Raw genomic sequence first — 14,065 nt, 5'->3', positions numbered from 1 at the left:
AGATTGTTTTGGGGAGAAAGAAGAGGACCAGTTATTATTCGATAAGATAGCTATTATCGTAAAATCAGTTTGGATGAAGAAGGCCCTTCAACCCATCTGATCTCATCCTTCCAGAATACATTCCCTACTGTCCTTCCATCACAGCATTAAGCGCTTTTTCAAGATCTATGCGATTTCCGCAGGTCCAGGATATTTCAAGGAATGGCTTACACTGAAATTATTCTCAAATTGGAATGTCAGCCTCAGCCATTGTCACTTTGAGACAAGATGAATGAGTGCGACTGAAAGTAGACCTGGCATGTTTACAGCAGCGATCAATTTATTTTTGTGATGTGGTTGATCTGCAGAATAAACAATTAAGTCAGCTTCAAAACTAGGACATGTCATTGTGCAATTCTAAATCTGATGAGATGCTATGAGCAGATAATGGCTGCAATGCCCAGAAAGAAACGGCACTCATATTGTTTTCGAGCTGTACAAAAAAACAAGATATTGTTTGTACCACTGACTTGATCATATAATTAATGAAGCAACAAAGAAGCCCCATTAGATTGGAATAAAATCTCCCACAGAATTATCTATATTGGAAGGTTTACTTTGTCTGCCCACACAAATGGAAAAAAAACAAAGAAGACACAGGAATAAAATTGATTTAGTTAGTCTGATCCTCATCTTGGGAACAAAGACTGGGTTTTAACCACAACACCCTCCTCTGAAGATTACAAATGAGATTTACCAATTACTATGTCAGAGCAATGCAAAATCAGCAAAGATTTCACTATTTGAATAATTGTGACAACTCTGCAATTGAATACATTTGAAAAATAACAAGGTAATTGGACTCTTTAGGAAAAATAAGAAAAAATGTGGGGCTAAAAAAAGCCATTTAGATCACTACATTATTTTTTATATTTTAAGAATGTACTGTGTGCAATGGCTGCCGCGCTTTGTCCAGAAAACACTCAGTCACTCCACTTTACAGTATACTCAGTGAAGCGCTTTGAGACGTTTCAACAATGTGATAAGGCGCTATATCAAATGCTAGTATTATTATTACTTTGTTCAGTACAAACCCAGACCACTTTGTTCTCTTGTGCCTTGATACCATGCCTGTGTGCCTCAGGTTCAAACTAAAATCTCCCTATTGTATGTGAAGTAGGGCATGAAATATTAACTTATTTCAAACATCAGTGCATTTTCAGATTTTTGCATAAATTGGAAGCAAATTAGTCACTGTAGTAGTTAGCCCTCTCCATATATTATTCATCTTACTCGGCTTGCTTATTTTCTATTTGGTTTTACATCCTAAAAAAAATCCAGCCAGATATTTCTTAAAAAAAGTTTTGAGTGAAATGTCACTTGGGATTGATAGTACCTCTCTAAACATGCCATTGATGTAGTGCTTCATCTTGCGAATGAGAACTATATGATAAGGGCTAAGCACAATCCAGGACTCGATAGGTAATTTCAGAAGGAATTGATCACAGGATTTAGACATGTCTGACAAGGACATGATCGGACACAAGCCAGGGGGATACTTCCTTCCCCTCTCCTCAAGTTGCCAACAGCTCCTCACAATCAAGGATCTCAGATGAAAAATAACCTCTTAGGTGAGCTAGCAAAAGGCTGCCAGCCGGAGTGAACATTTAAGAGAATGGGAGAAAATTGGAAGAATAATTGTGTATGCCAGTCTAAACATTTACATCTTTACGTTTTGTTTCTCTGAAGGTGTTTTAAATGTATTCATTCTGAGCAGGGGAACAGCAAACGCAGGATCATCTGTAACAAACCTTCTGATTGAGGTGCAATCAACATACATTTTACTGCCTCTCTCATGGCAAGCAACCATTTCCTGCATTCCTTTTGTGTTCCAACAATCAGAACCATTTCAGCGGCTCCAAAACCAGTTCAATGGTCAATTTGACCTACGAGCAAACTGTCCGCTTCTTTTGATTTTGATTTAATGAGCACGATTCAACAGGCAAACGTAAAGTGCGAAACGAGAAATGGCCACTCAGCCAGCTGTGCACAGTCATGCAGAACCAATCAACCACTTCATCTATTCACTCTTCCGTATTGTGCAGATTCTCTCTGAATCCCCCCAAAAAACTAAATGAAAGCCACTCCCACATTTCTGTGATTCAATCCTGACCTCCTTCAATTCAGAAGCGCTACAAAAGAGTTATTTTGAACCAATCCCTCCTCCAATTCAATCTCAGTGACTTGAAATCACTGTGTCTCGTGGAGTATTTGCTCAGTACAATCTATACCCATCCTGCAATACTTCTTCCAATCAGATAGATACCCAGTTTTTTGCTCAGCACAGGAATTTCTGCTGGCATGAATTTGGGTGAAATTAAGATGAAGCCAGCTTGAACTATTCCCTTCTCTAATTCCTCATTTTTCTTCTCTCGGGAAAGGTGTTTGCACCAAGTGTGAAAACACTTGAGTTTTCCAAAGGAGAAGTGATCTTTGGTTACATTCTTCTTAAGAGCAGCCTTGGCAAGTTACCAGATCAAGAAATGTCCTAAATTAGGGAATGGGGGAGGGGCTAGGGAGAGAGAAGGGAAATGACAGAAATGAAAGGTGAAACATTTATATTAACACTTGCATTTGATACAGGGCTTTCCCCACAAGGGAAAGTCCATTAAGCCTGGTTGTCCAAATCCATCTGATTTGTGCATCATTACATATAGTTATGCAGATGCATTGCAAATTGTATCAGTAAGCCATGCACGTCGTGATGGCTTTTGTAAAAAGACTTAAGTATGCAGCTTGCAAGACAGGGGAAGATGTAATCATATCCAAAAGCATCAACGATCACACAATGCATCTGCTAAACATGCTTTGAGGGGAATCATAAAACATATTTCCAATTTCAGTCTAATTTGATGTGACATCAGAGTTGACCACTTTGATGGCTGTAATCGGAAGTCTGAGTTTCATTGAGAGCAAAAGGATAGAGATTTCTATTAGGCTTGCCATGCATTTCCATTTCTGAGGATCATCTTCTATATTTTAACCTGTTTCATGACAATGAGCAATACAAGCTTTCTTCTCTCAAACAGAGTAATGGAAAATAAAGATGCAGTATTGTGTAGAAGTCGCAATACAGCTAATAGGTGGTGGTGTGGCAGGGAGATTCCCTTTCAGGGGTAACTGAGCATGGACTATGTGTGTGTGTATATACACGCATATATATACACACACACATATATATATATATATATATACACACACACACATGCATATACATTCATATACATATACATATGGAAGAATGGCTTCAATGCATCCTGGAACAGATTTACAGCCATGATTCCCCACAAACAAATGAACTTCCATGATACACCAATTTTAACCTCAAAATCCTTCCCATTCTCCTTTCCTCTCCTTCCATCCCCATGTATACCAGGCACAATACAGAGGAACAAAAGCCACAAAAATATCAGTTACCTGGACCATGCTCAGCAGTTGATGACAAAGTGGCAATGGTACACACATTTCCAGGATGTCAGATAATGCATCATTAATTTACAGAGGCTGGGGCTGGGAAACTAAGGATGCAAAAGATCTCATTATTCAAAAAGATAAGAATGTCATTGCCAGAAATTCTTCAAATTAATTGGCCATTCATCCAAGGGTTGTTTGTGGGATTCTGTGCAAATCCCTGCTCAATTTGCCTATGAAAAACAGCAACTTCACTCAATAATAATTACCTGTGAGGCACTTTGAGAAATTTCTATGTGATAAGGCGCTATCAAAATGAAAGTCCTTTCACGTTCTCTTAACTACTCCACTCAGGCAAAGTTTTCTTTATTCCACATTTATTATGTATGAAGAATCAGGAGTAAGAGATGCACAACTGTCAGGAATTCTGAGTGCCACTTATTTTGTAAAACAATGAGATTTTGGAGAAGTTTCAGATATTTTATGCTTTAGAACTGGTCAGAATTCACACTAGTCCCCAAAAAATTGCACTGTTAGAATTCCATTTAAAATATTGATCATTCTGGCACAGAGGAACAATGATTGTACGGTCATTGGTTTATATAGTTAATGGAATTCACCTGGGGCAGTAGTGCACAATTAGCCTCAGTGCCCGCAAGTGATGGGGTTGGGGGGGTGGGAAGAGGACAATATATTTAAGATTTCCACACCTGATCATTATGCAGTGAACCGGAAAGTATGCATATAGATGTCCATGAAGATAGTATCAGATGCAATTGCAATGTCCCCCATTGTCAAACAGTTTGCCAATTCTCACAGGATTGTCTCACACAAGAAATGGCTCTTTGGGTGAAGCAATGATGGAACTGTGCTTCAGTCTCAGTACCAATCAGCACCTTTAAGAAAGGAGGTGAGAAAATTGTAAGGGAAGAAAATCACAGATTATTTACACTGACACTATCTCTTCCAAACTCAAGCTCCTTTGGGACCCACTTACCAAGCTTTCAACATCAATGAGTGACACTTATGATCTTCAAAAGTGACATAGATCGCAAACCCATTTAAACACATGGAGTGGAGTTTATTATTAAAAGTGATGTACATCAAAATAGGTCCCATTTTGAACCAAAATGAGTAATTGTCACTCCTAATGAGCAACATTTGGCAGATCTGCACTTCGTTCCATCCACAGAGACCACAAAATAAGTCCTGCTCAACTGCTTTCATATATTATATATATATATATATATATGTCACACAATGTCACACAAGAGCCCAGAGAGACAGAATGGAATGTAAATAACAGGAAAAAATTCAGGGAATCTGAAGTGTTTCATAACTCATCTTCTGTTGTCCTCTACAGAGATCTTTCAAATAACTATATTTACCAACTTCCCTTGCTCCCTCCCAAAGGTGTGAAAAAACATGGGTTCAAAAAGTGTCACGTGCAAAACAGAATCTCAAATACAATCACAGAAACTTCATAGAAAAGAGGTAGCCCATTCAGCCTGTTGAGTTTGTGCTGGAGCTCCTTAATTTAATCCTAATTTAGATGTCCATCACCAACTGGTACTGAGTTTGTTGGCAAAAAATATATATTTTTAAAATATGGCAACAACGTTTATTTTTCATACCAATACTTAAGAATGTAGGCCCTTAATTATGAAACAATTGAAAAATAATCTCTGGTACTAGTGAATGCAAGTTGAAGTATTTTCCTAATTTAATAGTTAATAAAGTAACAAATAAAAAAAATGGTCACTCATTTCATGGCTGTTTGTGGGACATTGTAATGGAGTCCTGTAGCTTACTGGTTAGACAGCTCGCCTCTCAACCAAGAGGACTTGGATTAGATTCCCGGCAGGGCGAAACACTGGGCAAGTTTCCTTACTCCACATGCCTCTGTTCGCCTAGCAGAAAGTAGGAACCCAGTTATTAGTCAATTAGCGGATCGCTTTTCCGGGGCAATAAATTTTTTTAAAAATGAACAACAGCAACAACAACAACAAGATTCCATTTATAAAGCGCCTTTCACGTCAGGAGGACGTCCCAAGGCGCTGCACAGTTGGGTCATGACCCGAGCAGGGGGGAAATGGTCAGGGTGAGGGGAGGGAAGGGAGCGAGCGAGGAGGGGGAAGAGAGTCGAAAGGGGAGCTGAAGGCTCGGTCAAAGAAGTCACTCAATCCATGTGCAATTGGCTGCCGTATTTCGCCCACTAAATATACAGTCAATTCACTTCACAGTATATTCTGTGAAGCGCTTTGAGACGTCTCGAAGATGTTATCAGGGACTATATCAAATGCAAGGATTATTATATGTATTATTTGTGGCTTAGAGGGGAAATTTTACTAAATAATGTTTTCAGCCACAAGGAGCAGCAACCTAAGAGCTGCCCTTGTTCACTGGCTGAGTTACTGATCTCAGCCCCGCCACAGCGAGCAAATGCTATTGAGAAGCCGGACACTTGCCCTTGGTAGGGGGGGAGGGGAGGAAAGAGGAAAACTGCTGGGAGGAAATCTCCCAGAACTGCTCTCAGGCACCACCTCGTGGTCAGTTACATCATTAACCATCAGAGGCAGATTCTCACCCAGAGGCAGGAGCATGAACTCTCATCCTCTACAGTTAACTAACAGTACAATGGCACTTGTTGGAGTGCTCAGTTATATTCCTGCTGTTACACATACCTTATTTCTATTCATATATACAACGCAGGCTGCAAAATTGATAATTACCACTCCCAATGATGCTGCCGCTAACTTTTGTCTGGTCGTGTTTTCACTTTGTGCCAGGTTATGGCAGCAGCGGGTTAAGCTTGCCGAGAAGATCAAAGTCCAAATTAGCTGAGGTCCCATACACTTCGCCTGGGTTGCCTCTTCCACTACCCACAAGATACTTGATGGTGAAGCAACATTCTGTGGTCTGTGGTGCAAGTAGCAGGAACCAACGCCACATTACTGGAGTGTGACACAGCATAGCCTCCCAACCGCCATTTAGTTACCTACCCAATTCTATTATCTCAGACTGGCAGGAAGATACGCCACATGTGCAGTGAAGTGAATAAAAAAAATTAAAGACTGTCTGATCACGTTTTCTGTATCACAGTCAAAGCACTAATGAGTAGAATGGTCCTAGCTGCGCAACCAGTGAAAAGCTTGTCAAGCCAGTGCTTTCAATGGTGAGTTGTGCGGTTTTAGCTGGTTAGACTACAGCAATACCGCAGCACGCACTCTGGGGTTCTGAAACCTAGAATCATTGCACCTATTTGTCTCCAGAATTAGCAGATTGCATTCTTACAGGGAAAGAGTGCATATCATATCCCAAATATGGGAATTCACAAATGTAGCTGGCATGCGAGGAACTCTCAGTCTGGTTTGGATTCTCTTAAGCACAATGATGGGTCAGACACTCGGCTGACAATAATAAAACATTCTGCATCATTGCACAGTGATTGCACAACGATTGAACAGATGATGCAATTTGTGCATAACTGTAAATGTACAGTAGCAATAAGAGTTTCCAAGAAAACCAGAGATAAATGGTGGTAGGGAGGTAGAGTGGATGGGCAGGGGGGAAGAGAGGTATTGTAAGCAGAATTCGGCTGGTGTATAGATAAGGTTCAATTTAGGTTACATGCGATTGCTGCAAGACTTCAACCTGAGGCCTCACCCGGAAAGTCCAGCGTTACATCACCTGCTATGGGCAGGAATGCAGGTGCAAAGCTCATTTCATTATTGGGCTATAATTGATAGAAGGTTGGGTTTGTAAGTACTTTCGACTTGTCATTATTTAACAGTATCAGAATGACTCAAAGTTGGAAAGTTACAAATATTTATCAGAAAGATCATTTGTTCATTTAATACATTACGTTATGCAGCTGTGACTGGTTTCAAACAGCAGAAGTCCATTTAAAACTCAATGATTTTCCACACACACCACCCAGTTGAGGGTGGCACCCATTGCTATTTTTCCCCAAGCAATGGCCTGCACAGAGTTTACCTGGAGCTTTATGCAGCTCTGCACCAGAGGCAAAAGCTATACAACCTAACTTTGAAACTGTGTTCCGTGCAATGACCTGGTAGTCAACAAACTGAATTCCGAAGAGCTGGCTGTCTCAGATAAATCCGAAGCAGACTTGCCACGCACACATTATTTGAAGCATCCCTGTGCTATAAAGGATCATAAATGATCAACCCCACAAGAGCTAAGTAAGCTTTGCTGGTAGTCAAAGCATGATCTAGTCAGAGGACATCTGCAAATTCCTCGCATTTTCTCAATTAAAGTGTGCTCCTGAGATGGAGAGGAAGTAAATGATTCATAAACGAGGCCAAGTCTCTGAAAACACTCATAAAAATAGCAAGGCAAGCCAGACCCCAGTATAGATTGTAAAAACTAGGAACTAAGAAGCTGGAAAACTAAACAAAAAGGAAATCAAAATTGAATGGGAGTCTGTTTTAGAGATGGGTGGCAATGGGATTCAAACTCAGAACAGGCTGGGCCACATCTGCTTGAGACACGCACACATCATTTAGAATAGCAAGTAAACTAGCAATGTAACTTTAGCCAAATCTTAGGGATCACATGGGATGTCACTATAAACCCTTCACAGATTTGCTCTCACAGGTTATAATGCTATTTGAGGCTTGTGATAATGCTGCAGTCTCGTTTCCTGTGTTCAGGTTTTAAATTATTCCATCTGTCGTCTTCAAACCACTTGTAACCATACAAATAACAGGGAAAGATCTATCAGTGTTCCATGTTAAATGTCTACATTGTATTTGTGTCTCAAGTTTCTTTGAGACCCTTTGAGTGGAGGAATTGAATATTCATATTTCCCATCATCTGCCTCAGAGTTCCAGTGGGACCTTCAGAATTACAAAGAAAGACACTGTGGACTATGTGTGACACCGTTGATTACAGTTCATGTGCACAGTGCAAACTAACTGATAATTTATTGGCTGCAATTCATGACTATTAATCAAACCAACACCTCACACTGCCAAGAAGAGAGGGCTGCCACAAGTGTGACTAATTTACCATTGACAGATTCCACAAAGGATCACGGTTTATTTAGTTTTTTTTTAAAAATGCTGGTAAAAAGGTTTGCGTTATAAAACACGTTCAATCTGTTGGAATTATTGGATTGTTTTCTCATATTAGATAACAAAAACCATCAGGGGAATGACGGTGAAACCCCATTATTTGGCAGTATTCAGAGTCTATATAATCCCAACCCTCAGTAACAATCTCCAGTCAGCAAATGCACAGAAAACCGGACAGCTTTGTGTTCTACCCGCATTGAAAATGGCCAACTTCTGGATCATCGGGTCACTACCAATGTCACTTCCTATGTGGTAACTTGCAGGGAGTGAAGTTAGGTTGCCCAATGACCCGGAAGCAGTTTCTTTTAATATAAAAGGAAGCGGTTTACAATTGAGCCTGCTGGCTTTGGATTTCTTTGATGAATAAATCTCGGGATCCACACTCAGTTTGTGCTATAAGTGAAACTGTTTTGGAACAAAGCAGGTTATAATGGAATTCTACTGTTCCATGTTCAGTCAAGGTGTTTGGCTACTTTGGAGCATAGTTTATTGAAATTTTTCCTACACATTTTTCTATCTTCCAGTTAAGTTGACTCTTAGCAAACTATGTAACTCTACCCTTGGCACCACTTCCTCCAGATGAGATAGCCTGAATGAAGGCATCATCCATCTCCTTGGGATAGAATATTCCATTTCTCCCATTCAGCTCAGCCACAAACCACAAGATGTCTGGGTAAACAAGATAAATTACTCCCAACAGAAACCAACTCACTAATATATAAGAGTTGCAGTTATGAGGGCATTATGACATCTGGGCCACCCATTGAATAAACGTATGCAGTGTGCATCTGCCACCTTTTCGGCTTATACTCAGGAATGCAAAGAGACGATAGGGTTCAGTTAAAATAAGCAAAACTATGCAACTGTATATTGCTGTAAACTATATATAATATATATGTAACCGACTGTGAGAAAAGTTATTTTTATGGTTTAAAACAAGTTTCACAAATTGTATGGTATGTTCTAAAAGGCTCGGCCGGGCTACAATGTTTCGCAGAGTCACATCACGGACGAGGCGAAGGAACCCTCAGACTTTCGTGTGGTGTCGGAGTGACAGTTACCATGGTGACTCGGAGTCACAAGGGAATGCTTCCTCAACATCAACAATCAGGTTGAGAAAACAGTTTCAGATGTAGCTCTCGGTGGACAGCAGTATATATAAACGTGGCTGTTTGATAGTCATTTTAATCATTGACACACCGAGTGCCATCTATGTTTACACCTGAATCACAGTAAACATAGCAATGGCTCAGATCTCCACAAGAATGACGCATCAGTCGGGAGTATGTTAGAAACTGTCAAGCTCTTTTGCACTGGGCTTTGGTTGCTAGACAATTGGATCTTTCAAAGCTGAACTTAAAATATATTTCTTACAAAATTGTTGGTACTCAGCTAAAATCCTAAGAATGAGTCCATTGGTTAGTATGGCAACAAAATCCCTCCTGATTGTAACCTAAAGTAGCTGTCTGAATTCCACTGGCATGATCAATAAATCTCAATTTTAATTGATGGGAAAAGAGTTTCAACACTATTGGAATATCGATAGAGGTTGAACACAGTGTCACGTGCAGTGACCACACCATCCTTTCACCATTGGGAATCATCTTTCACTCCTGCCCAAACTATTAGGTGTCCCCCCCCCCCCCCTCCTCCAGCTTGCTGAAACAAGACGGAGTGAAATGAGTTTGAGAAGCATAAACCCAGGCCCACATAAGTGTGAGTGCACAGCACAAAACTTAGTCCAATTCTCACTTAAATAGACCCTGTACCTAATTTAAGCCTCACACCATGAATTAAGCTCATAATCAAAAACATGGCAACAATAACTTACATTCGTATAGGGCCTTTCACGTTGGGAAGACATCCCAAGGCAAAGATTTGCACCCGAGGGACAATCTGGGTGTTGGAATCATGAGGAGTGGGTGGTGGGTAGGAGGGTGACTGAAGGCACAGTCGAAAAGGAGGGTCTTGAAACAGGCCTTGAAGGAGGCAAGGAAACAGCGTGATGAAGGGACTTTGGGATGTAGATCCAAACGCTGAAGGCCCGATCGCCAATGGTGGGGCGGGCAGAGGATATGGAGCAGACCAGAGTCCACTGAGCAGAGGGAGTGGACAGGTCAGAATGGAATAAGGGTGGGCTGAATTGTTGACAGTACTGTCCTTCCCATAAGGCATGAACTGAAGACCAATCTGCCTGTCCAGATGCACTACTGCAAAGAAAAGCAAGAAGTTCTCTCAGTATCCAAAGTGCAATTTATATCGCAATGACCCCTTTGCCTCAGAGAGCACCTCTCAATCACTGCAAAAAGCACAGTGAACTGCTGTACGTCTTCCAGGGAATGTTCAGCCAGGTACAAATGCCATCAATCATTCAGCGAAGCATTGCCTCTCTATTGCATTTGACGATTCCCTTTTGCGTAATGCGTGGATACGTAAACACTTATTACAAGCACTGCACAAATAAAGTTTGGTAATAAGATCTCCAGTTTGTCGATAGCCAGCTTGCCAGATATGTTAATCCTGGAGTGCTGAAACCCATCTATTATTATAACTTTCTCCATCGTGATACTCTTAGGATCCTATTCCAAATGGCATAGCACTTTCTGTTGTTTACAAATGTTTTGTTTGCATTGCAATACTGTACAAACAGGTAATACGTATTTACAGATTGTCATCACAATTCAGATTGGATTGCAATGAACAATCCTCAATGAATCATCTGCACAGAGCAAGTAGCTGTAAAGTCATGCTGATTATCTACAAAGCCATCAATGGTCTCTCCTCACCCTACTTCTGTGACCTCCTTACCCCCTACCAACCCGCCCGCTCCTTCCGCTCAGCTAGCTCCGGCCTGCTCCACGGCCCCCGACCCACCCGCCGCACCATTGGCAGGAGAGCCTTCAGCCACTCTGCCCCCAACCTCTGGAACTCCATCCCCCAATCATTCCACCTCGCCCCCCCCCTTAGCCTCCTTCAACTCCCGCCTCAAAATCCTCCTCTTCGACCATGCCATTGGTCAACCCCCTTCCCCTCCCTTCTCCCCCCTGATCCCAGCTCAGGCCTGAAATGCTGTACACTGTCCGGCGCCTTGAGACATTCTCCTGATGTGAAAGGCGCTATACAAATGTAATCTTGTTGTTGTTATTGTTTACAATATTTTTAAAGTGTGTATGTGGAGGAAGATCAGCAAAGGCTCCTTCATTTGAACTTCCCAACCTGAATTCTAACATAAATTGCATTGCACCTCAATCAACTCTGCAGTCACAAGCATGAGATGTGCAATATCTTTGATACGCGCTGCAATTAAGATATCGAGAGTAAATTGCATTTTCATTCAAATAAAATTGGTGAATCGTATTTGCTTCTTTCACCCAACTGAGTAAATGAATGGACTGAACATAACCAGCAATCACAAAATGAAGTATCCACACTAGCCATCTCTGACAGTCACTTTTGTACCAAAGCTTGGGCCGTTACAGGCTATGGATGCGCAAAATCCTGAATTCAAACAGTCAAAGCTCATTTTACTTTGACCTAGAGGAGAGAGCAGAATCTCTCACCTCTTTGAGCCTAAATGAATTCAAGCATGGGTCTCAAAAAGTAAAGGTCAGTTAGTTCTCTATCATTGCACTACAGGTGGTTAAGCAATGCAACTCTGTGTTATGTTATCATAATTAATATTAAACACCACATCTGATCTCTCTCATAATCTTGGGAGCAACTGATTTCAAAATAGCACTTTCAGCCATCCAGAATTCAATACAAACTTCCATCCTTTAATTCCAATAGAGCTGTTTGCAAAACTTCTATTAATGCTTTACTTTCCCTCTATTTTTTAGATTTTCATCTGGTTTTCATCCATTTAATAGTGCAAACATTTTTTTAATTCACTTAATGCAATGGTTGCCAACCTTTTTGGCCAAACTTTTTTGGTTGGCCACAAAATAATCATAAAAGTAACAAAATAGCATAGATTGATGCCGTATTCACCATTATTCTACAACTGTGTACATTACTGCAGAACAAATGAGTCTCACAAAATGCTGCATTCAGAAATGAACCCCATAAATGCACCAATGTAAGAAATACGCTACATACAAATAATGCAGTAATATGTCTCAGTTCGTCAATACTGCACACAGTAATAAGACCCATCAATGCAGTATTCACTGCCAAGTCATCTATTTGATAAAATATGGAGCAATAAGCCTCATCAGTACCACCCAACAAACCTAATTTTGTCAGTGCAGCAACAAGCTTCATTAACTTAATGCAGCATACAGTTACAAGCCTCACTTAGTGAATGTCAACTCTAGCATTGAATTCTTAGTGCAAATATTGGCACACAGTGTCTCTTCAGCAACACTAGAGCTGTCACATCTATATGCCATTTTTGATCTGTTATCACTTATGGCTCCACTACTCCACTGTCCATCTTGAGCATTTGTGAGGCACAAGTTGAAGGTCTGAGATCTTAGATCAACTGAGTTGCAAGTGAAAACCAAGCTATAATCAAGAAGGGGAAGTGGGGAAGAGAATGCATTCCGAGTGTTCTGGACACAATTTTTTGGCTTTAGACCTTGTTAGATATCAAGCATTAGATTACATTTAAACCTAGTTAATAGGCAATCAAATCTTTAAATACAATTCTAACCTCCCCTCTTTCATAACTGTAACTCTACATATCGCTAATGAAAATCATTGCAAGAGAGTTCCTCTCATCATTCACTCTTTTTATAGGGCCACCCCAATCATCTCCCATCTTCCAGTACATTCAACCAGAAAAATAGCAATTTCCCTTTGATATTTTTCTCATTGTACGGCTGTACAATACTGTTTCTAGATATTTTCATCACAATTCACATAATCTATACAAAAGTTAGCATAAAAGGAAGCAGCTATGGAGTACTTAAAAAGACCGAGTACAAATCTAGTTCTATTAGCATTGCAATTACTGTACTTTATTGTACCAAAAATAAAGCTAACCTGAAAACTCTTAACAAGGTCTGACTGCTATATTCAGTGCACAGAGTACAGCAATATCAATGCCTCCATTAGCAGTTGCACCTATTTTAGCACATTTTCTCTTCGTCCAGCTTATATGAAGCACAGAATGTAGGGTATAGATGAAGTGAAATGTGTGTGTGGTGTGCACGCACATGCGTATTACAAAATGAAATGTTAAAATGATGTCAAAATGCACTCGGACAGGATGTCAATACCAGTGAAATTTACTGTGCAGAGCAGCTAAGCCAAACATTGTAGTCTGCACTTCCAATCAATGTCTGAGTCCATGTCCATTAGCACAATGTATCAAAAGCTCCCATCAGTCAATCCTGACATGATCAGTGCCCACCAATGCTGAAGCTGGCACAAAGCCTTTCAACGTTATAACATAAAACAGACAGATATTTCTCATCTTTCCCCGCCCCAATTGCATGAATAAATAATATCCTTTCAGAGTACAATATATTGCCTGGGGATCACATAAAAAACATGTAAAATACAGTCTCAAA

General features: G+C 40.4%; 1 protein-coding gene across 4 annotated transcripts in view; it reads right to left on the bottom strand.

Moving 5' to 3' along the window:
* The window catches only part of LOC103175217 (alpha-(1,6)-fucosyltransferase), a 220,056-nt gene that overhangs the window by 186,437 nt on the left and 19,554 nt on the right, over positions 1–14,065 (bottom strand). For 2 of the 4 annotated variants that reach the window (XM_007888092.2, XM_007888095.2), the window contains exon 2: positions 4,161–4,346. The exons of the other annotated variants lie outside the window; for them this stretch is intronic. The gene's annotated coding sequence lies outside the window, so the exon portion shown is untranslated. The remainder of the gene's footprint in view (positions 1–4,160; positions 4,347–14,065) is intronic. 4 annotated transcript variants of the gene reach the window in all.

Source organism: Callorhinchus milii, unplaced genomic scaffold (genome assembly GCF_018977255.1).
Source record: "Callorhinchus milii isolate IMCB2004 unplaced genomic scaffold, IMCB_Cmil_1.0 Scaffold9, whole genome shotgun sequence".
Lineage (NCBI taxonomy): Eukaryota > Metazoa > Chordata > Chondrichthyes > Chimaeriformes > Callorhinchidae > Callorhinchus > Callorhinchus milii.
The sequence above is the reverse complement of the archived record's forward strand: the minus strand, read 5'-3'. Positions and strand labels throughout refer to the sequence as shown.